At 38.8% G+C, this 24,407-nt stretch overlaps 1 long non-coding RNA gene across 1 annotated transcript in view; it reads left to right on the plus strand.

Moving 5' to 3' along the window:
- The first annotated feature begins 421 nt into the window (after positions 1-421).
- The window catches only part of LOC128576496 (uncharacterized), a 124,061-nt gene continuing 100,075 nt past the window's right edge, over positions 422-24,407 (plus strand). Inside the window, exon 1 of the long non-coding RNA XR_008377396.1 lies at positions 422-732. This is a non-coding gene — a long non-coding RNA (uncharacterized LOC128576496). The remainder of the gene's footprint in view (positions 733-24,407) is intronic.

The raw sequence follows: 24,407 nt of genomic DNA on the forward strand, positions 1-24,407 counted from the left end.
AAGAATTATTGCCAAAGATTATGTCTGCAAAGGAAGATATGTATAGTTTTTACAAATACACACTTGATAAGGAAGGTTTTTCTTAGGCTGGATCTCTGCCTGTCTATTAAAACAGAATTTCTGCTTAGGCTTGAGTTTCAGAGCAGGCTTTACACCCCAAATAGTGCTCACAATCATTAGTAAGATACCCAATCAGACATTATGTTCCTGAGAATGATTTGCACATTTTCTCCTGCCCTGACAAGGACAGGCACATTCTCTGGCGCTCACTCCATCTCACATTCCATGCATAGCAAATCAATCATTAATTATTCTCAGGAAGAGTGGTCAAAGTTCCCTTCCTTCTCTGGATGCTATGACAGAACAGTGAAAAATAAAACCCCAAGCCCTTAGTAAGGGAAGCCGCATCTGATCCAGCTCCTAATTGTTACAGGCCTCTTGATTCTATTCTGGGTCATCACTGTCCAAAGGTAAAGAAGAGAATGAGCATGGACTTTGGAACTTTCCTAACCTAACCAAGTAAGTTTGAGTTGTAGCACAAAATAACATAGTCTCTGAATCTTGAGCCCTGTGCTAACTCCTCAAAAAAGCTCTGAGGTTTGTGTGAGAGTTTGTACTGGCCATTTGAGAAAAGGGCTGGACTTTGGAGGAAGCCTTGAGAACACTCTGACTCTGAAGAAAATTAAGCAAGCATTACGTCTGGGAAAAAGATGAAAGAAAAAAAGCCTGAAGGTAAAAAATTAGTCCAGTAAAAATACACTGCTCATAGCTTCTTTTTCTAGGTATGTGGTTTTTCATCTGCTGTACAGTAGTTCAGACATAGTAAGTTTGTTGCTTAATGGTAGAAAATTCATTTATTTAATGATCATCTGTTTAACAGCTATTTATTCAATAATCCTTTGCTGAATACTATCTGTATTAGACACTGATACACGGAGGAATGAAATAGAATTGTAATTTGGGATATAAGGTAGCAAACATCACTGCAGAGTCAGGGACCGAAATTCCAGGAAAAAGATAAGTACAAACTCAAACATCTATTCTTTAGAGAGACTCAAGGATGTCAAATTGGTTTTTATACTGTGTCACCACTTCTTATACAAGCTCTCAGTGAAGCCCAAAGTCCTTGAAAATTCTGCTCCATGAACAAAAAAGTGTCTATATTTCTTACACATTTAACAATGTGAAAAGAAACTGTGAGAAGTGGTTTTGAATAGAACTAATAATTACATAGAGTATTAGAAAGTGTGATATTGGTTTTTAAAAATAACCATGTCAGTCTAGGGCATAAATTTCAACTTTGCTACCCTAAAGAGATGACTTCAGATTACAGCATTGAAAAAATTTAGCTCACTCTGAGAACTCTAATACTAACTTCCACTTAGAGAAATATCTTTGGAAACCTAACCCAAGCCAAAAGAGAGAACTATTCCACTAATAGTTCTCTAGCTTCAAGAACCATTCTGTGCCACGCCCAGTGTTTCTGTCTTGGGCTATCTCTTGTTTACATCCGATGTGTCTGTGCATGTGAGACATAATCATTGCTTACTCCAAATCCCAGCATTGCTGGAATTGCAGACCAGGTAGAAGCAGGGTTGGGCCGCCTGTACTTGGCACGCTTGGCATCCTGACTCAGACAAGAGAAATTCGTCATGGTTTTCTTACTACTCGTCCTGTTGGAGGAAATTTTCTCCAAGCTGAGAAAGTTAATCGAAAGTGTGTGAAAACTAGGCTTCTACCCTGGTTCATTAAGGAGTCACCTTGGATTATACGACTGAAAGAGAGAGATTCCCTAACAGCTCATGAAACCAGGAAGAAGGCTGATGCAAAAAATGCTCAACATGTGGCTTACCACTGAACATTAGATTATTCCAATATTCAGAACACTGATGGAAGATTTTCAGTCTTCATTCTGGGTTGGTCTCCTGAAGGCACACAGTCTCAAGTTGTGGAGCTTAATTCATGATGTTTTTTAAAAATAAACTTTTAGCTGAAACAGCTAGTAAACAGGTTTCTTTGGCATCTTTATAGAATCCTTTACATTTGTTCAACATACTAAGGGACCCTACATGAAGAAACCATGAAAGGTCATTTAGCCCAATGTGTCTAGATTGCTATATCGCACCCCCAGAAGCCCATTGAAATATTTCATTGCCTTGTCAAAGTTTACCCATTACCTTTTATTTATCTGCTAGTCTAACCTCTTGTCAATTTCTTCAATGAATGTAAGGATCATTCTCCCTGCTCCTTCAATATTAATCTGTAACATGTATAAAATAAAAACCACAGTCTGGCTGGACTTGCATTATAATAAACATTTATCTTATAAAAAAGATGAATGCAATCTCTCTCTCTGTTTTAAAGCAGAATACCTTTTAAGGATTCTGGAAATGAGGTATTGCCATTTTTTTTCTTAATTTCAGATTGATATGAGGGTACATTTAATTAGGTTACACTGTTTGCATTCATAAGGTAAAGTCTGAATTATAGTTGAGTGTTTCACCAAAGAAGTGTGCCATATACACCTACCTTGTACCAGTTAGGTGGAACTTACGACCCCACTCCCCCTTCTTGATTTAATTATGTTTTTCTCTCATATAGGCCTATAGTTGTTTTGCTAGTTTGAAAAGAGCATTGAGTCCATGGAATGCTTGCTTTTTATTTTTTTTTTAGAGACAGAGTCTCACTTTATCACCCTCGGTAGAGTGATGTGTCATCACAGCTCACAGCAACCCTCAGCTCCTGGGCTTAGGCGATTCTCTTGCCTCAGCCTCCCTAGTAGCTGGGACCACAGGCACTCGCCACAATGCCCAGCTATTTTTTTGTTGCAGTTTGGCTGGAACCGGGTTCGAACCCACCACCCTCAGTATATGGGGCCAGCACCCTACCCACTGAATGACAGGCACCAACCCAGGATGCTTGCTTTTCAATTCTTGAGATACTTTACTTGGGAGAATGTTCTCCACATCCATCCAGGTAAAAATAAAAGATGTAAAGCCTCTTTTTTATACATACACCACAGTTAGTTATTCTATTCTTAAGTCGATAGGCAATTGGGTTGTTTCCACAATCTTTGCAGTTGTGAATTGAGCTGTTATAAATATTTGATGACAAATGTCCTTATAGTAAAAATGATTTTTTTCTTCTGGGTAGAAGAAAAAAATGAAAGGTCTACCTTTAGTTTTTTTGAGGATTCTCCAAAAAGGCTATGCTAGTTTACAATCCCACCAACAGTGTATAAGTGCTCCCCTTTCTCTGAAGCCACGCCAGCATCTGCAGCTTTGGGACCTTGTGATGTGGGCCGTTCTCACTGGGGTTAGGTAAAATCTCAGGGTGGTTTTGATTTGCATTTCTCTGATAATTAGGGACACTGAGCCATTTTTACTTTGTCTTTGACTTTTAAATCCTTTTTTTTTTTTATTAAATCATAGCTGTGTACATTAATGCAATCATGCGGCACCATACACTGGTTTTATACACCAGTTGACACATTTTCATCACACTGGTTAACATAGCCTTCCTGGCATTTTCTTAGTTATTGTGTTAAGACATTTATATTCTACATTTACTAACTTTAACATGTACCCTTGTAAGATGCACCGCAGGTGTAATCCCACCAATCACCCTCCCTCCACCCATACTCCCCCCTCCCGCCCCTCCCTCTCCCCTTCCCCATATTCTTAGGTTACAACTGGGTTATAGCTTTCATATGAAAGCCATAAATTAGTTTCACAGTAGGGCTACTTTTTCCTGCATTCTTGAGATACTTTACTGAGAAGAATATGTTCCAGTTCCATCCATGTAAACATGAAAGAAGTAAAGTCTCCATCTTTCTTTAAGGCTGCATAATATTCCATGGTGTACATATACCACAATTTATTAATCCATTTGTGGATCGATAGGCACTTGGGCTTTTTCCATGACTTAGTAATTATGAATTGGGTGGCAATAAACATTCTGGTACAAATATGTTTGTTATAATGTGATTTTTGGTCTTTTGGGTATATACCTAGTAGAGGAATTATAGGATTGAATGGCAGATCTATTTTTAGGTCTCTAAGTGTTCTCCAAACATCTTTCCAAAGGGAATGTATTAATTTGCATTCCCACCAGCAGTGTAAAAGTGTTCCCTTTTCTCCACATCCACGCCAAAATCTCTGCTTTTGGGATTTTGTGATATAGGCTAATCTTACTGGAGTTAGATGATATCACGAAGTAGTTTTGATTTGCATTTCTCTGATGATTAAGGATGATGAGCATTTTTCGTATGTCTGTAGGCCATGCACCTGTCTTCCTCAGAGAAGTTTCCCTTCAAGTCCCTTGCCCAGCCTGCGATGGGATCACTTGTTCTTTTCTTGCTTATACGTTTGAGTTCTCTGTGGATTCTGGTTGTTAAACTTTGTCAGAGACATAATCTGCAAATATCTTCTCCCATTCTGAGGGCTGTCTGCTTGCTTTACTTACTGTGTTCTTGGCTGTGCAGACACATTTTAGTATGTCAGGTCCCAGTAACGTATTTCTGAAGCTGCTTCAATTGCCCCAGGGGCAGGGGGGGTCCTCCTCATAAAATACTTGCCAGACCAATTTCTTCAGGGGTTTTCCCTGCACTCTCTTCTAGCATTTTTATAGTTTCATGTCTTAAGTTTAAATCTTTAATCCAGTGAGAGTCTATATTAGTTAATGGTGAAAAGTGTGGGTCCAGTTTCAGTCTTCTACGGTTGCCAGCCAGTTCACTCAGCACCATTTGTTAAGTAGGGAATCTTTTCCCCACTGAATGTTTTTAATTGGCTTGTCAAAGATCAAATAATGGTAAGTGGCTGGGTTAATCTCTTGATTCTCTATTCTGTTCCATACGTCTACCTCTTTGTTTTTGTGCCAATACCATGCTGTTTTGATCACTACCGATTTATAGTATAGTCTGAAGTCTGGTAGTGTGATTCCTCCTGCTTTATTTTTATTTCTGAGTAATGTCTTGGCTATTTGAGGTTTTTTTCTGATTCCATATAAAACGAAATATTATTTTTTCAAGATCTTTAAACTATGAAAGTGGAGTTTTAATAGGGACTGCATTAAAATTGTGTATTGCTTTTGGTAGTATAGACATTTTAACAATGTTAATTCTTTAATTTTTTTATTAGTATTAGATCATACCTGTGTACATTAATGTGATCATGGGACACCATGCACTGGTTTTATAAACAATTCAACACATTTTCATCACACTGGTAAACATAGCATTCCTGGCATTTTCTTAGTTATTGTGTTAAGACAATTGTATTCTGCGTTCACTAAGTTTCACATGTAAGATGCACCGCAGGTGTAATCCCACCAATCACCCTACCCCTGCCCAACTTCCACCCGCCCTCCCCTCCTTCCCCATATTCTTAGGTTATAACTGGGTTATAGTTTTCCTATGAAAGCCATAAATCAGTTTCATAGTAGGGCTGAGTACATTGGATGCCTTTTCTTCCATTCTTGAGATACTTTACTGAGAAGAATATGTTTCAGCTCCATCCATGTAAACATGAAAGAGGTAAAGTCTCCATCTTTCTTTTAAAGCTGCATAATATTGCATGGTGGTCATATACCACAATTTATTAATCCATTCCTGGAGTGATGGGCACTTGGGCTTTTTCCATGACTTAGCAATTGTGAATTGGGCTGCAACAAACATTCTGGTACAAATATCTTTGTTATAATGTGATTATTGGTCTTCTGGGTGTATACCTAGTAGAGGAATTACAGGATTGAATGGCAGATCTATTTTTAGATCTCTAAGTGTTCTCCAAACATCTTTCCAAAAGGAATGTATTAATTTGCATTCCCACCAGCAGTGTAGAAGTGTTCCCTTTTCTCCAAATCCATGCCAAAGTCTCTAGTCTTGGGATTTTGTGATATGGGCTAATCTTACTGGAGTTGTTTGTCTCAAGGTTGTTTTGATTTGCATTTCTCTGATGATTAAAGATGATGAGTATTTTTTCATATGTCTGTAGGCAATGTGCCTGTCTTGTTCAGAGAAGTTTCTCTTCAAGTCCATTGTCCAGCCTGAGATGGGATCACTTGTTCTTTTCTTGTTTATATGTTTGAGTTCTCTGTGGATTCTGTTTATGAAACCTTTGTTGGAGACATAACCTGCAAATATCTTCTCCCATTCTGAGGGCTGTCTGCTTGCTTTACTTACTGTGTTCTTGGCTGTGCAGAAGCTTTTTAGTTTGATCAGGTCCCAGTAGTGTATTTTTGAAGCTGCTTCAATTGCCCGGGGGGTCCTCCTCATAAAAACTCACCCAGACTGATTTCTTCAAGGGTTTTCCCTGCACTCTGTTCTAGTATTTTTAGAGTTTCATGTCTTAGGTTTAAATATTTAATCCAGTGAGAGTCTATCTTAGTTTATGGTGAAAGGAGTGGGTCCAGTTTCAGTCTTCTACAGGTTGCCAGCCCGTTCACCCTGCACCACTTGTTAAATAGGGAATCTTTTCCCCACTGAATGTTTGTAATTGTCTTGTCAAAGATCAAATAATGGTAAGTAGCTGGATTCATCTCTTGGTTCTCTATTCTGTTCCAGACATCTACTTCTCTGTTTTTGTGCCAAGACCACGCTGTTTTGATCACTATTGATTTATAGTATAGTCTGAGTTCTGGTAGCGTGATTCCTCCTGCTTTGTTTTTATTTCTGAGTAATGTCTTGGCTATTCGAGGTTTTTTTCTGATTCCATATAAAACAAAGTATTATTTTTTCAAGATCTTTAAAGTATGACAGCGGAGCTTTAATAGGGATTGCCTTAAAATTGTATATTGCTTGGGTAGTATGGACATTTTAACAATGTTGATTCTTCCCAGCCATGAGCATGATATGTTTTTCCATTTGTTAACATTTTCAGCTATTTTTTTGTTAGAATTTCATAGTTCTCTTTATAGAGATCTTTCATGTCCTTTGTTAGATAAATTCCCAAATATTTCGTCTTCTTTGGCACTACTGTGAATGGAATAGAGTCCTTAAGTGTTTTTTCAGCTTGACTATTGTGGGTATATATAAAAGCTACCGATATATGAATGTTGATTTTGTAACCTGAGATGCTGCTGTATTCCTTGATCACTTGTAAGAGTTTAGTAGTAGAATCCCTAGTGTTTTCCAGATACACAATCATATCATCTGCAAAGAGCAAAAGTTGTATCTCTTTTGACCCTATATGGATACTCTTGATTGCCTTTTCTTCCCTAATTGCAATGGCTAAAACTTCCATTGCAATGTTAAAGGGCAGTGGAGACAATAGGCAGCCTTGTCTGGTTCTGATCTGAGTGGAAATGATTTCAATTTGACCTCATTCAATATGATATTGGCTGTGGATTAGCTGTAGATGGCCTCTATCAGTTTAAGAAATATCCCTTCTATACCAATTTTCTTAAGTGTTCTGATCATGAAGGGATGCTGGATATTATCAAAAGCTTTTTCTGCATCAATTGAGAGAATCATATGCACTTTCATTTTTAAATTGTTTGTGTGCTGAATTATACTTATAGATTCACGTATATTGAACCAGCCTTGAGACCCTGGGAAAAATCTGACTTGGTCATGATGTATAATTTGTTTGATGTGTTGCTGGATTCTGTTTGTTAGGATCTTGCTGAATATTTTTGCATCTATATTCATTAGTGATATTGCTCTATAATTTTCTTTTCTTGTTGGGTCTTTTCCTGGTTTGCTTGATCAGGGTGATGTTTGCTTCATAGAACATGTTGGGTAGTCTTCCTTCTTTTTGTATATTTTGGAACGGTTGAGTAATATAGGTACTAGTTCCTCTTTAAAGGTTTGGTAGAATTCTGATGTGAAGCCATCTGGTCCTGGGCTTTTCTTTTCAGGGAGATTTCATATGGTTGATGCTATTTTAGAACTTGATATTTGCCTGTTCAACATTTCCACTTGATTCTGGCTAAATCTTGGAACATGACATGCTTCCAAGTATTGGTCAATTTCCTTCAGATTTTCATATTTCTGAGAATAAAGTTTCTTGTAATATTCATTGAAAATTTTTGAATTTCTGAGGGGTCTGTTATTATTATGTCGTTGTCATTTCTGATTGATGCAATTAGAGATTTTATCTTTTTTTCATGGTTAGGTTAGCCAAAGGTTTATCCATTTTATTGACCTTTTCAAAAAACCAACTTTTTGATTTATTGATCTGTTGTATAATACTTTTATTTTCCAATTTCATTTAATTCTACTCTAATTTTGGTTATTTCTTTTCTTTTACTGGGTTTGGGGTTCTTCCTTTCCAGTTGCTTGAGATGTTCTATTAAGTTGTTAACTTCCTCTCTTACCGTTCTCTTGAGAAAGGCTCGCATTGCTATAAATTTCCCTCTTAGGCCTGCCTTTGCGGTATACCAGAAGTTCTGATAATTCGTGTCTTCATTGTCATTTTGTTCCAAAAATTTAGTAATTTTCTTCTTAATCTCATCTGTGACCCAGCTATCCTTCAGCATAAAGTTATTTAACTTCCATGTTTTTGTATGAGTATGCAGATTCCTGTTGTTACTGAATTTAACTTTCATTCCATGGTGGTCCGAGAAGATGCAAGGAATAATTTCTATTCCTTTAAATATACTGAGGTTAGACTTGTGACCTAAGATGTGATTGATTTTGGAGTATGTTCGGTGGGCTGATAAGTATATGTATTCAGTTTTGTTGAGATAAAATGTTCTGTAGATGTTTGCTAAATCCCAATGTTGGTTGGTTAGGTTTAAATCTAAAATTTCTTTGCTCAGCTTCTTAATGCATTATCTTTCCAACACTTTGGGTAGAGGAGTGTTGAAATCAACTATTATGGGGCTGGAGAAAATTAAGTTGCTCATGTCTGTTAGAGTTTCTCTTATAAACTGAGGCGCATTCGGGTTGGGTACATAAATATTAATTGAAATCTCATCATATTTAGTATTACCCTTAACAAATATGAGGTGACCATTCTTATCCTTCCTTACTTTTATCTGTTTAAAGCCTATTGTGCCTGCAAATAGAATTCCAACACCTGCTTTTTTCTGATTACCATTTGCCTGAAATATGGATGACTATCCTTTCACCCTGAATCTATATATATCTTTTAAGGTAAGATGTGATTCTTGTATGCAGCAAATATCTGGCCTGAGTTTTTGTACCCAGTCAGCTAACCTGTGCCTCTTTAGAGGACAGTATAAGCCATTCACATGAATGGAGAATATTGATAAGTCTGGTAAAATTTTGTGTATTGAGTTTTTCGAAAGTCCACTGGACATTTTAAATCCTTTCGTCACTGTGGAAGTTGGAGTTTGATCCAAAGTTTCTGAGTGAGTTTACTTTTGTGGTAGAGGATTGGGCTGGTCATTATGGAGGATAGGTCTGAGAATATCCTGAAGAGCTGGTTTGGTTATGGCAAATTTCTTCAACATATGAATGTCATTAAAGTATTTCATTTCTCCATCATAAATAAAACTCAGTTTAGCTGGATACAGGATCCGGGGTTGAACGTCATTTTGTTTTAGGAGATTAAAAGTCAATGACCACCCTCTTCTGGCTTGAAATCTTTCAGCCAAGAGATCTGCACTCATTCTAATATTCTTCCCTTTGTTCGTAATGGATTTCTTACATCTGGCTGCTTTCAGAATCTTCTCCTTCATATTGACTTTAGTGAAGTTAATTATGATATGCCTCGGGCATGTCTTTTTCAGATTGAGTCATGCTGGGGTTCTGAAACTGTCTGCTATCTGCATTTCATAATCTCTAGGCATGTCTGGAAAATTCTCTTTCATAATTTTGTGGCAAAGGACCTCTGTGCCTTGCGAGGCCACTTTATCACTTTCAGGTATTTCAGTGAGGTGGCTATAAGCCTTCTTCAAATTATCCCAGAGCTCTCTTGGAGAATGATCCATTTTTACTTTTCATTTCTCTTCCTCTCTGAGAATTTGGGAGCATTCAAAAGCTTTGTCTTCAATTTCAGAAATCCTTTCTTCTGCTTGCTCCACTCTGTTACTGAAGGATTCTACTGTATTTTTCAGATCTTTGAGGACTGCAAATTCTTGCTTCCGTGCGTCAAAATCTTTGGGGGTTTTGTCTTTAAATTTGTTAAATTCTTGAAGCAACTTTTGAATTTTTCCTCAAATTTCTAATTCTGACTTTTGAATTGCTCCTTGAATTTCTAATTCCCAATTTTCCTCCAGTCTATTAATCTTGTTTGCAATCCAAATTCTTAATTCAATTTCTGAATCTTGGCCAGCTGTTTATGAATGGGATCTTCAGTTACATCTGCCATATTTTTCCTTGGGGGGGGGTTATCTATTCTGGTTATTCATGTTACCAGAGTTTTTCTGCTGATTCTGCCCCATGATTGTTTTACACCCTTTGATTTTTCCCCTGGAGCTTTGTCAAGGACCCATACAGTGCTGTGGCCTGAGAAACTGGGGACCTTTTTTGTCTGGTGGGGCTAAGTGGTTCTGTCTTATTTTCATCTGGTCTCTGTCTGACCCTAGTGAAACAGTTACTCTGGGTTGAAGACTCAGCTGTGGAGAAATACCAGGAATTAAGTCACCCTGCGCCCCACAGGCAACAATTGGAAAAGGAAAGTCAATCCTTCCTACAACTACACACCCAGGGCACCACTTGGATAGTCCTCGGGTGATTGGCTCAGTTTAAAAGGTCCAAATCAATTTTCTCAGTCAGCACCTGTCTCAGGTGGGAGAATTTAAAAGGTCTCTGGCAACTGGATCACAGGGGTCTCCTGACAACTCAAATATGACTTGTGCCAGTGTTCTGTGAAGTCAGGAGGACCCACCCAGCAAATAATGTTCTTCTGGGAAGTTTGATGCCTCCTTCCCCACCTTGCACCTCTGTCACACCCAGTCACTTATAGCATCACAGAACTGTGACCCAGGTTGCCTCCAATGAGCAGATACTCCAGGGATTTGCACCTGCCTAAATCACAAGGACATTTATATCTGCTCAGCCAGGCCGCTGCTCTCTGCCTCTATCCAGCAGGGGGAGGTGAGGCCTGACAACCTTGGGCACTTGATGGAGGCTGGGGGTGTTCACTCTGTTCCAGCCCTGCCCCTGATTGATGTTACTGACAGAACAACTTTGCGGGAATTTGTTTCTGCCCCTGGTAAATTCCCCTGCAGAAGAGAAGCTGTTTTGAATTCCCTGAACCTGCACCTCAGGCCCTGTCTGCTCCTGCAGGTTTGTATTCACAGCATGGTTAGCTGTCAGTTCTAGCTTCCTGCCTTCCTTAGTCTATAAGGCTCAGTAAAGGGGTCCTTTGTGTCAGCCTCACGCTGGGAATTTCCCAGCTCTGCCCATGCGTTTTCTAGTCCCCACACTGCACTCAGGCCGGTACCACCTCAGGCAAACCTTTTTCTCACAGGGCCTGCTTTTCTGTCCCAGATCTGTTCCACGGTGGTTGCCACCTGAGAATATGCCCAGCCTCCTCTGGTTGCCCAGAGAGACAGGGGATGTAGCTTCAGAATATATGGTGGTAAGCCCTATTGTTGCCAAAAATGGCTGCTTCTCTGCACCTCGGGGCACCACTGCTCCAGTGTGGTTCCCTCTTCCCCCAGCCGACCATCCTCTCCTCACTCCCACTCCACAGAATCAGCACTGACCAGCTGCAGTCCAGGCCCCATCCACACCCCTCAAGAAATCACCCAAGAATCTGGCTCCTGGGAAACAGGTCTCCAGACCTCAGAGTGAGAGTGGAGGGGAGTTCTGGGAGCTCAGAATTGCAGGTAGAGAATATATACAGTTTTATACAGTTTTATGCCTGGCAGGAGAACATAGTGGCACCCTCGTAGGGGAGGTAGGTCCTGTTATTAAAATGGTCTCTCCCGTGGAGTGGAGATGGAGGACCTTTGAACTCTGCTCATTGTTTGTGGGGCACTCTGAGCCATTCTCAAGGGGGAAGAGACTCCCATCCACTTAGTGATGGATTTTGTACCATTTGTTTATATCCTGGGGGTTGCAGCTCACCTCAGCGGGGTTGGTGTGCGTTCTTCTACCTTCTCTCTTGGTGCAGCTCTAATCCACCAGGTTACTTGCTAAATTTCTGTCCTTTAACTCTCCTTCTGGACGGGAGCCTCTGTGGAAAGCTGGCTTCAGTCAGCCATGTTGTCTCTGCCCCCAAGTTTTAAATCTTGCATCTGTTTTCTCCCAGTTTTCCTAACCAAGGTCTGTCCTATTAAATGTGGACACCAAGTCTCCTGAGTTAAGATTTTGATTTGTGTTCATCTTTTTCCTTTCTAATATATTTTTCTCATTGCCCTTTATTCCCACAGCTTCTAATGTCCATATAATGCAAAGAACTCACCAAGTTCCCTGATGGAGGCATATTTGTGCATATGGTACACATCAAAATAGTTTTTAATTTCATATAGCTGTGCAGTCAGCTGCTGGTATCACTGGTAATAGCAACCTTTCCAGTACCATCTGTAGACCCTTTAATTATGCTTTCTGACCAAAGGGCAACTAGCAGGAATTAAATATGTTATGATGGTGTTCAATAAAATTTCAGGATTTCAACGCTTTAAGCTCAGAAACAACACCAGCTGACCTTCAGTAAGAGACAGGCTAACAAGACCTCCACTTCAACTTCAGCAGCCCCTTGTGGAGTCTGCAAATACTGTTGACACTTAGCAGTAGGAGAACTTACACCCTATGCAGATATCAGTCGTGGGCTGGTCAGAATGATAGTACCAGGCATGCAAATGACGGTAACAGAAAACTTTTATGGATGCTGGATGTACCTTTTGGGGGGATCAAAAAGAATTATATTGTGACTAGTATTGGGATCATAGCAAATAATGGGTTCATGCCAACTGACCCTAAACACACTAGAGTGAAGAAAACAAGCTTGTGTAGCTGACCCCCAGTGTGGCTGTGGACTTATGTGTAAGGATGGGCAAGATTATGTTGACCCTGCACAGCTGCGTAGACCAGCGTTCATTCAACTGATCTGCAGATTGTCTGCTTATGCTTCAATCATCCACTCCAAAGTGGCATGATTCCTGTGTGACCACAGATTAATGCTTACATCCCTCCCACAATTATTCATGCTTAACCTTCCAAACATTTAGTTTTTACGCAAAACTATATCATTCACTTTCCTACATTGCCCTCCACATAAAGGGCTGATTGGGGGGAAAAGGGCACACGTAACACCACACACACGTCTTTGTTGTAGGAATGCTTGGATATTTTGCATTATTTGAACGGGATCTTCTCCCTGGTCTTCATTTTTTGAGTAGAATGTCAAGTGGATTGGGGGGCTGTGCACAAGAAGGAAAGGAACATAGAGATAGAATGTGAGAGAAAGGAGGGCATCAGTGTTATTTAGAAAGAAAATGTTATTTCTAATCCTGGAGATTAGCTTTAGAGACAGAGCATGAGCCTCCTCATCCTTTGTTTAAAAACAATGTGGTTGAGTTTTTGTGTACAGTAGGCTGTGTTCATTGAAAGTGCACAACTCAGTACATCTACCTGTGAAACCTGCTATAATCAAGATAGAGGATCTTTCTATCACCCTCCAAAATCTCTTCTCGCCCCTTCTCTCTTATCCCTCTCTTCCCTTTGGCCTCTCTCAACTCTGATCTGCTTAGTTGTCACAGCTTTTTTGCATCATTGTGGATTTTAAGTACAAGGGATCATATTCTTTCTGGCTTCTTACACTCAACATGATTTTGGTATTAATTCATTTTTTTTGCACATATTACTAGTTTTGTATTGTCGAATAATATTCCATTGTATGAGTGCAACGCTTTTTGTTTATCTGTCACCAGTTGGTAAACATGTGAATTGTTTCCAGTTTTTACTTATTGTGCATAATGCTATACAATTTCTGGTCATGGTACCTAAAGCTTCTATAAATATTTGTGTACAAGTCTGTGTGTGGACATATGTTTTCATTTTTTGTGTGTAAATACTTGGGAGTGGAAGGTCTGGGTTGCTGTATGTTTAACTTTTTAAGAAATTACAAAACAGCTTTTTCAAAGTGATTGCACCAAATTATTAATACATTCCCAGCGGCAATGTGGGAGAGTTCCAATTGCCTGACATCCTCACTAACATTTGGTATTGTTCATCTTTTTAGTCATTCTAAGGGATGCATAGTAACATGTCATTGTAGTTTAATTTCCATTTTTCTGATGAATAATATGGTTCACATATTCTAATGCCATTTTCATTAGTAAAGTATCTGTTCAAATTGTCCCTTTTTAAATTGAATTGTCTGCTTTAATATTGAGATGTAAGGGCTCTTTACATAGTCTGGACACCAGCTTCTTTGTTGACTGATTATGAGTTTGCAAAGTTTTTCTCCCACTCTGTGTGTTGTCTTTTCATATGTCTAAAAATGTTGTTCAAAGAGCAAAAATCTTAAATTTTTATAAGTTTGGTTTATTGATTTTTAGATAATGGTTTTTGTTGTATCTAAGAAGTCTTTGTAAAACCAAGGTCAATAGAATTTCCCATTGTTTTCTTCTAGGAATTTCATTGGATTAGGCTTTAATTTAGGTCTGTGATAATTTTGAGTTAACATTTGTATATAGTTTGAGGTAAAGGTTGTGATTCTTTTTAAAATATATGGCTATTTAGTTGTTCTGGGACCACTGAGTCTTCTTGCCACATTTATTAAATGTCAGCTGGCCGTGTGAGAGTGGTGTCTTCCTGGACTCTTCTACTTCATTGCTTCAGATGTTGGTCATTGTGTCAATACCACATTACCTTGATTATCACAAATGGTGAAAATTCTCCATCTTGTTCTTTTTCAAAATTGTTTTGGCTATTCTTGATCTCTCATATTTTTAAATAAATTTTAGAGTCAGCTTGCCAACTTCAGTGAAAATGCCTACTGAAACTTTGACTTGGATTGCTTTGAATCCACAGATGAATTTGGGTAGAACTGACATCTTCCCAATTCATTCTTCCAATGAACCTAATTCACTTCCTATGAACTGTGAATTGGAATTTTCCAATAAACCTATGAGCATATTTTATGTTTCCATTTATGTGATTCTTCCTTAATTCCTTTTAGCAGTGTTCTGTAGTTTTCAATGAGGAGTTCTTGTATGTCTTTTGTTCAATATATTCCTAAGTAGTTTTTACTTTTAGGTGCTTTTGCAAACAGAATTTCTAAAATTTTCAAATGATTTACTGCTAGTTTACAAAATACAATAAACTTTTTGGTATAAACTTATATTCTGAACTTTGCTAAATTTCATATTAATTCCTAATAGCTGTTAGATACCTTGGGATTTTTCTAGATAAATACTCATGCCATCTTCAAGTAGAGTCCAATTTTTGCTTACTTTCTTCCTTCATTTGCTTTTATGTGATTTTGGTTTCACTTTTTTATTTTTCTTTGTGCTTATTTTTTTGTAGTCAGTTTTCACTTTTGTTGCTCACAGCGGAAAACCCAACCCTACATTAAAACCTAGATGGGAAGGAGAGGAGGGACACAAACAGAGCAGGTACACAGGAGGAGGACGGGTGACAAGACATTTTGCATGGAGTTGTATGTTGTGGGGGTTTAGTTTGTTTTTGAATTTCCTAAGAAATTTAGCAGAGATCTCAAACTGTTGATCAGTGAGGGGCAGGAGAATAGCTGATTGAATAGAAAAAATGAAGGTGCCATGAAGGTGTATAGTTCTAGAAGCAAGACTGAGTTTTATCTTGGCTCTGCTGCTGCTCATGGGGTTTGGTCATGCTGAGGTCCTTTTGAGCTATTTAGAAGGAAGGAAAAAATGAGTTAGAGATGCAAAGGAACTGAACTAGCTGTGGCTGGAAAACACAGCCTACAGGACTATTAGCAATTTCTAAGCTAGCAGGCCCAGGTCAGCCACAGGCAGATGTGCAGATCAGATCCCACTTCTGCCTCCCTTGTGTGCCCACTGCAGACTGGGGAAGCCGGCTTAGCCTCCATCTCAACTTCTGTGCCCTTCTCCAGCAGCATCGTCCTCATTTCCCAAAGACCTTTTTTCTTCTTTGTGTTTATTCTCTCCTGTCCCCACACCCTGGTCATTATTACATTTTAACAAGATGTGTCTGAAGCTGTTGGAAGTCTCAAACACATAAAAGCACAAGTACAATAGCAGAGCATGTGAAGGGAAGAGACTGCATCTACCCAGCACAGACTGCATGGTGTCTGGGCCTCATTAATCACAGTAAGATCCAAAATAGGGTTTATATGCTCATTATACAGGGGAGGACTGGGCTCAGGAGGTGAAGCATCTTGTTCAAGATCCTGTAAAAATGATTTTGAACTTCATTCTGATATTTATTTATTTATTTATTTATTAAATCATAGCTGTGTACATTGATATGATGATGGGGCATCACACACTAGCTTCATTTTGACACATTTTCATCACACTGGTTGACATAGCCTTTCTGGCGTTTTTCAATTATTGGGCTAAGACACTTACATTCTACATTTACTAAGTTTCACATATATCCTTGTAAGATACACCACAGGTGTGATCCCACCGGTCCCCCTCCCTCTAACCACATTCCTCCTCCCTCCCCTCCCTTTCCCCCTTCCCCCTATTCTTAGTTTGTAACTGGGTTGTAGCTTTCATGTGAGAGCCCTAAATTAGTTTCATAGTAGGGGTGAGTACATTGGGTACTTTTTTTTCCATTCTTGAGATACATTACTAAGAAGAATATTTTCCAGTTCCATCCATGTAAACATAAAAGAGGTAAAGTCTCCATGTTTCGTTAAGGCTGCATAATATTCCATGGTGTACATATACCACAATTTATTCGTGGATCGATGGGCACTTGGGCTTTTTCCATGACTTAGCAATTATGAATTGGGCTGCAATAAACATTCTGGTACAAATATCTTTGTTATGATGTGATTTTTGGTCTTCTGGGTATATGCCCAGTAGAGGAATTACAGGATTGAATGGCAGTTCTATTTTTTTTTTTTTTTTGTAGAGACAGAGTCTCACTGTACCACCCTCGGGTAGAGTGCCGTGGCGTCACACGGCTCACAGCAACCTCTAACTCTTGGGCTTACGCGATTCTCTTGCCTCAGCCTCCCGAGCAGCTGGGACTACAGGCGCCCGCCACAACACCCGGCTATTTTTTTGTTGCAGTTTGGCCGGGCTGGGTTTGAACCCGCCACCCTCGGCATATGGGGCCGGCGCCCTACTCACTGAGCCACAGGCGCCGCCAAGCAGTTCTATTTTTAAATCTAAGTCTTCTCCATATATCTTTCCAAAATGAATGTAATAATTTGCATTCCCACCAGCAGTGCAAAAGTGTTCCCCTTTCTCGGCATCCACACTAACATGGGATTTTGTGGGATTTTGTGATATAGGCTAGTCTCACTGGAGTTAGATGATATCTCAAAGTAGTAATAATTTGCATTCCCACCAGCAGTGCAAAAGTGTTCCCCTTTCTCGGCATCCACGCCAACATGGGATTTTGTGGGATTTTGTGATACAGGCTAGTCTCACTAGAGTTAAATGGTATCTCAAAGTAGTTTTGATTTGCATTTCTCTGATGATTAAAGATGATGAGCATTTTTCATATGTCTGAAGGCCGTGCGCCTGTCTTCTTCAGAGAAGTTTCTCTTCAACTCCTTTGCCCAGCCTACGATGGGATCCGTTCTTCTTTTCTTGCTAATGAGTTTGAGTTCTCTGTGGATTCTGGTTATTAAACCTTTGTCAGAGACATAGCCTGCAAATATCTTCTCCCATTCTGAGTGCTGTTTGCTTGCTTTACTTACTGTGTTCTTCACTGTGCAGACACTTTTTAGTTTGATCAAGTCCCAGTAGTGTATTTTTGAAGCTGCTTCAATTGCCCGGGGGGTCCTCCTCATAAAATACTCACCCAGACCGATTTCTTCAAAGGTTTCCCCTGCATTCTCCTTTAGTATTTTTATAGTTTTATGTCTTAGGTTTAAATATTTAATCCAGTGAGAGTCTATCTTAGTTAATGGTGAAAGGTGTGGGCCCAGTTTTATTCTTCTGCAGGTTGCCAGCCAGTTCACCCAGCACCATTTGTTAAATAGGGAATCTTTTCCCCACTGAAGGTTTTTAATTGGCTTGTCAAAAATTAAATAACGGTAAGTAGCTGGGTTCACCTCTTGGTTCTCTATTCTGTATCAGATATCTACTTCTCTATTTTTGTGCCAATACCATACTGTTTTGATCACTATCAATTTGGAGTATAGTCTGAGGTCTGGCAGCGTAATTCCTCCTGCTTTGTTTTTATTTCTGAGTAATGTCTTGGCTATCTGAGGTTTTTTCTGATTCCTATAGAACAAAGTATTGTTTTCTCGAGATCATTAAAGTATGACAGTGGAGCTTTACTGGGGATTGTCTTGAAATTATATATTGCTTTAGGTACTATGGACATTTTAACAATGTTGATTCTTCCCAGCCATGAGCATGGTATGTTTTTCCATTTGTTAACATTTTCAGCTATTTCTTTTCTTAGACTTTCATAGTTCTCTTTATAGAGATCTTTCACGTCCTTTGTTAGATAAAGCCCCAAATATTTCATCTTCTTTGGCACTACTGTGAATGGGATAGAGTCCTTAACTGTTTTTTCAACTTGACTATTGTTGGTATATATAAAGGCTACCGATTTATGAATGTTGATTTTGTAACTTGAGACGCTGCTGTATTCCTTGATCACTTCTAAGAGTTTTGTTGTAGAGTCCCTAGTGTTTTCCAGATATACAATCATATCATGTGCGAAGAGCAAAAGTTTGATCTCTTTTGACCCTATATGGATACCCTTGATTGCCTTTTCTTTCCTCATTGCGGTGGCTAAAACTTCCATTACAATGTTAAAAAGCAATGGAGACAACGGGCAGCCTTGTCTGGTTCCATATCTGAGTGGAAATGATTCTAATTTAACTCCATTCAATATGATATTGGCTGTAGGATTGCTATAGATGGCATCTATCAGATTGAGAAATGTCCCTTCTATACCAATTTTCTTTCCTTTTATTTTTATTATTGGGGATTCATTGAGTGTACAATAAGCTAGGTTACACTGATTGCAATTCTTAGGTAAAGTCCCCCTTGCAATCATGTCTTGCCCCCATAAAGTGTGACACGCACCAAGGCCCCACCCCCCTCCCTCCGTCCCTCTTTCTGCTTCCCCCAATAACCTTGTCATTAATTGTCCTCATATCAAAATTGAGTACATAGGATTCATGCTTTTCCATTCTTGTGATGCTTTACTAAGAATAATGTCTTTCACTTCCATCCAGGTTAATACAAAGGATGTAAAGTCTCCATTTTGTTAAATAGCTGTATAGTATTCCATGGTATACATATACCACAGCTTGTTAAACCATTCCTGGGTTGGTGGGCATTTAGGCTGTTTCCACATTTTGGCGATTGTAAATTGAGCTGCAATAAACAGTCTAGTACAAGTATCCTTATGATAAAAGGATTTTTTTCCTTCTGGGTAGATGCCCAGTAATGGGGTTGCAGGATCAAATGGGAGGTCTAGCTTGAGTGCTTTGAGGTTTCTCCACACTTCCTTCCAGAAAGGTTGTACTAGTTTGCAGTCCCACCAGCAGTGTAAAAGTGTTCCCTTCTCTCCACATCCACGCCAGCATCTGCAGTTTTGAGATTTTGTGATGTGGGCCATTCTCACTGGGGTTAGATGATATCTCAGGGTTGTTTTGATTTGCATTCCTCTAATATATGGAGATGATGAACATTTTTTCATGTGTTTGTTAGCCATTCGTCTGTCATCTTTAGAGAAAGTTCTATTCATGTCTCTTGCCCATTGATATATGGGATTGTTGGCTTTTTTCATGTGGATTAATTTGAGTTCTCTATAGATCCTAGTTATCAAGCTTTTATCTGATTGAAAATATGCAAATATCCTTTCCCATGTGTAGGTTGTCTCTTTGCTTTGGTTATTGTCTCCTTAGCTGTACAGAGGCTTTTCAGTTTAATGAAGTCCCATTTGTTTATTTTTGTTGTTGTTGCAATTGCCATGGCAGTCTTCTTCATGAAGTCTTTCCCCAGGCCAATATCTTCCAGTGTTTCTCCTATGCTTTCTTGGAGGATTTTTATTGTTTCATGCCTTAAATTCAAGTTGTTTATCCACCTTGAATCAATTTTTGTGAGTGGGGAAAAGTGTGGGTCCAGTTTCAGTCTTTTACATGTAGACATCCAGTTCTCCCAACACCATTTATTGAATAGGGAGTCTTTCACCCAAGGTATGTTCTTGTTTGATTTATCGAAGATTAGGTGGTTGTAAGATGTTACTTTCATTTCTTGGTTTTCAATTCAATTCCAAGTGTTTATGTCCCGTTTTTGTGCCAGTACCATGCTGTCTTGAGCACTATGGCTTTGAAGTACAGACTAAAACCTGGTATGCTGATGCCCCCAGCTTTATTTTTTTTACTAAGAACTGCCTTAACTATATGGGGTTTTTTCCAGTTCCATACAAAACGCAGAATCATTTTTTCCAAATCTTGAAAGTACAATGTTGATATTTTGATAGGAATGGCATTGAATACGTAAATTGCTTTGGGAAGTATAGACATTTTAACAATGTTGATTCTTTCCGTCCATGAGCATGGTATGTTCTTCCATTTGTTAATATCCTCTGCTATTTCCTTTCTCAGTATTTCACAGTTTCCTTTATAGAGTTCCTTCACCTACTTCGTTAGATATACTCCTAGGTATTTCATTTTCTTTGAAACTATGGTGAAGGGAGTTGTGTCCTTAATTAGCTTCTCATCTTGACTGTTATTGGTGTTATTGGTGTTATTGGTGTATACAAAAGCTACTGACTTGTGGACATTGATTTTATATCCTGAAACATTACTGTATTTTTTGATGACTTCTAGGAGTCTTGTGGTTGAGTCTTTAGGTTTCTCTAAGTATAAGATCATGACATCAGCAAAGAGGGAGAGTTTGACCTCCTCTGCTCCCATTTGGATTCCCTTTACTTCCTTGTCTTGCCTAATTGTATTGGACAATTGTATTGGCTAGAACTTCCAGCACTATGTTGAATAGTAAAGGTAACAGAGGACAACCTTGTCTGGTTCCAGTTCTAAGAGGAAAAGCTTTCAGCTTTCAGTTTTACTCCTTTCAGTAAAATATTGGCTGTGGGTTTGTCATAGATAGCTTCAATCAGTTTTAGAAATGTGCCACTTATGCCTATACTCTTCAGTGTTCTAATTAGAAAAGGATGCTGGATTTTATCAAATGCTTTTTCTGCATCTATTGAGAGGATCATGTGATCTTTATTTTGTCTCTGTTAATATGATGGATAAGGTTTATGGACTTCCCTGGGATGAAGCCTACTTGATCCTGATGAATGACTTTTTTGATGATATGCTGTAATCTATTGGCTAGGATTTTGTTAAGAATTTTTGCATCTATATTCATGAGTGAGATTGGTCTGAAATTCTCCTTTTTGTTTGGGTTTTTTCCTGGTTTTGGTATCAGGGTGATGTTTGCTTCATAGAATGTGTTGGGGAAGATTCCCTCTTCCTTAATTTTTTGGAATAATTTCTACAGTACAGGAATAAGCTTTTCCTTGAAGGTTCAACAGAATTCTGGAGTGAAGCCATCTGGACCAGGGCATTTTTGGTTGGAAGATTTTTTATTGTTTCTTTGATATCAGTGCTTGAAATTGGTCTGTTCAGGAGCTCTATTTCTTCCTGGATGAGTCTAGGGAGAGGGTGTGATTCCAAATATTGATCCATTTCCTTCACATTGTCAAATTTCTGGGCATAGAGTTTCTGGTAGTATTCAGAGATGATCTCTTGTATCTCTGTGGGATCAGTTGTTATTTCCCCTTTATCGTTTCTGATTGAGGTTACTAGAGATTTTTCTTTTCAATTCCTCGTTAGTCTGGCCAATGGTTTATCTATTTTATTTATTTTTTCAAAAAACCAACTCCTTGTTTCATTAATTTTCTGAATGATTATTTTGTTATCACTTTCCTTGATCTCTGATTTGATTTTGGATATTTCTTTTCTTCTACTGAGTTTAGGCTTAGATTGTTCTTTTTCCAATTCCATAAGATCTCTTGTGAGATTGTTGATGCGCTCTCTTTCTGTTTTTCGAATGTAGGCATCTAAAGCGATGAATTTTCCTCTCAAAACTGCTTTTGCAGTATCCCACATGTTTTGGTACCTTGTGTCTTCATTGTTGTTATGCTTAAGGAAGTTAATGATTTCCTGTTTTATTTTTTCCTTCACCTATCTGTTATTCAACAGAAGATTGTTTAATTTCTGTGCCTTTGTGTGGGGTCGAACATTTTTGTTAGAGTTGAGTTCCACCTTTAGTGCCTTATGGTCTGAGAAGATACAAGGTAAAATTTCAATTCTTTTGATTCTGTGGATATTTGTTTTGTGTCCCAGGATATGATCAATTTTGGAGAATGTTCCATGGGGTGATGAGAAGAGTGTATATTTTTATCTTTGGAGTGGAGTGTTCTATATGCATCTATCAAGCACAGTTTTTCTAGGATCTCATTTAAATCTCTTATATCTTTGTTTAATTTCTGTTTAGAGGATCTATCCAGCTCTGTAAGAGGAGTGTTAAATTCCCCTGTTCTTATGGTATTATCAGATATCATATTGCTCAGACTGAGTAAGGTCTGTTTCAAGAATCTGGGAGCATTTAAATTGGGTGCGTAAATATTTAGAATTGAAACGTCCTCTTGTTGTGTTTTTCCCTTGACCAATATAAAGTGACTACCTTTGTCTTTTTTGACTTTAGTTGCTTTAAATCCACATGTATCTGAAAATAAGATTGCAACTCCTCTTTTCTTCTGAATTCCATTTGCCTGAAAAATTGTCTTCCAATCCTTGACTCGGAGCTTTAATTTGTCTTTGAAACCAGGTGTGTTTCTTGCAGACAGCCAATGGATGGCTTGTGTTTTTTAATCCAGTCAGCCAATCTATGTCTCCTCAGTGGGGAATTCAAGCCATTAACATTTATTGAGATAATTCATAAGTGTGGTAGTATTCTATTCGTCTTATGTGGTGAGAGTCCATTGCTTATTTTTATCTTTTGCATCAGTGTGGAGGTTAGGTTTCATCTTTTATTTTCTGAGTTCTTACTTTGCTGCTGATCCATTGTGGTGGTCAGTGTGCAGAACAGCTTGAAGTATTTCCTGTAGAGCTGGTCTTGTTTTGGCGAATTTCCTCAATGTTTGTATATTCGTACCTGATTTGATTTCTCCTTCAATTTTTTTTTTTTTTTTGTAGAGACAGAGTCTCACTGTACCGCCCTCGGGTAGAGTGCCGTGGCATCACACGGCTCACAGCAACCTCTAACTCTTGGGCTTACGCGATTCTCTTCCTCAGCCTCCTGAGCAGCAGGGACTACAGGCGCCCACCACAACGCCCGGCTATTTTTTTTTGTTGTTGCAGTTTGGCCGGGCTTGGGTCTGAACCAGCCACCCTGGGCATATGGGTCCGGCGCCCTACTCACTGAGCCACAGGCGCCACCCCTCTCCATCAATTTTTAAGCTTAGCTTTGCAGGGTACAGAATTCTGGGCTGGAAATTGTTCTGTTTAAGTAGATTAAAGCTAGATGACCATCATCTTCTTGCTTGGAAAATTTCATTAGAGAAGTCTGAGGTCACTCTGATGGATTTGCCCCTGTAGGTCAACTGGTGCTTACTCCTGGCAGCTTGCAGAATCTTTTCTTTTGTCTTGACTTTGGACAAGTTCATCACAATTTGTCTTGGAGAAGCTCAGTTAGAGTTGAGGAGACCTGGGGTCCGATATCCTTCTGAAAGCAGTATGTTAGAACCTTTGGTGATACTTGGGAAATTTTCTATTGTAATATTCTCTAGTATGGCTTCCATTCCTCTGGGGCATTCTTCTTCCCCTTCTGGAATTCCTATAACTCGTATGTTGGAACGCTTCATAAAGTCCCATAATTCTGACAGTGAATGTTCTGCTCTCTCTCTTCTTTTCTGCCTCTTTTATTATCTGAGTTATCTCAAGAACTTTGTCTTCTACCTCTGAAATTCTTTCTTCTGCATGGTCTAACCTGTTGCTGATACTTTCCATTGTATCTTTAAGTTCCCTAATTGACTGTTTCAGTTCCTTCAGCTCTGTTATATCCTTTTTATAGTCTTCATATCGTTCATGTCTTATTTGATTCTGTTTTGGGGTTTCCTTCTGGTTATTTTCCACTTCTTAGCAGTTTCCTTCATTGTTTCCATCATCTCTTTCATTGTTTTCAACATGTGTATTCTAAATTCCCTTTCTGTCATTCCTAACATTTCTTTATAGGTGGAATCATCTGCAGTAGCTACCTCATGTTCCCTTGGTGGGGTTGTTCTGGACTGGTTCTTCATGTTGCCTGGAGTTTTCTGCTGATTCTTCCTCATGAGTGATTTCTTTTATCTGTTTCCTTGCCCTAATTTTCCTTTCACTTCCTCTTGC

Source organism: Nycticebus coucang, chromosome 24 (genome assembly GCF_027406575.1).
Source record: "Nycticebus coucang isolate mNycCou1 chromosome 24, mNycCou1.pri, whole genome shotgun sequence".
Classification (NCBI taxonomy): domain Eukaryota; kingdom Metazoa; phylum Chordata; class Mammalia; order Primates; family Lorisidae; genus Nycticebus; species Nycticebus coucang.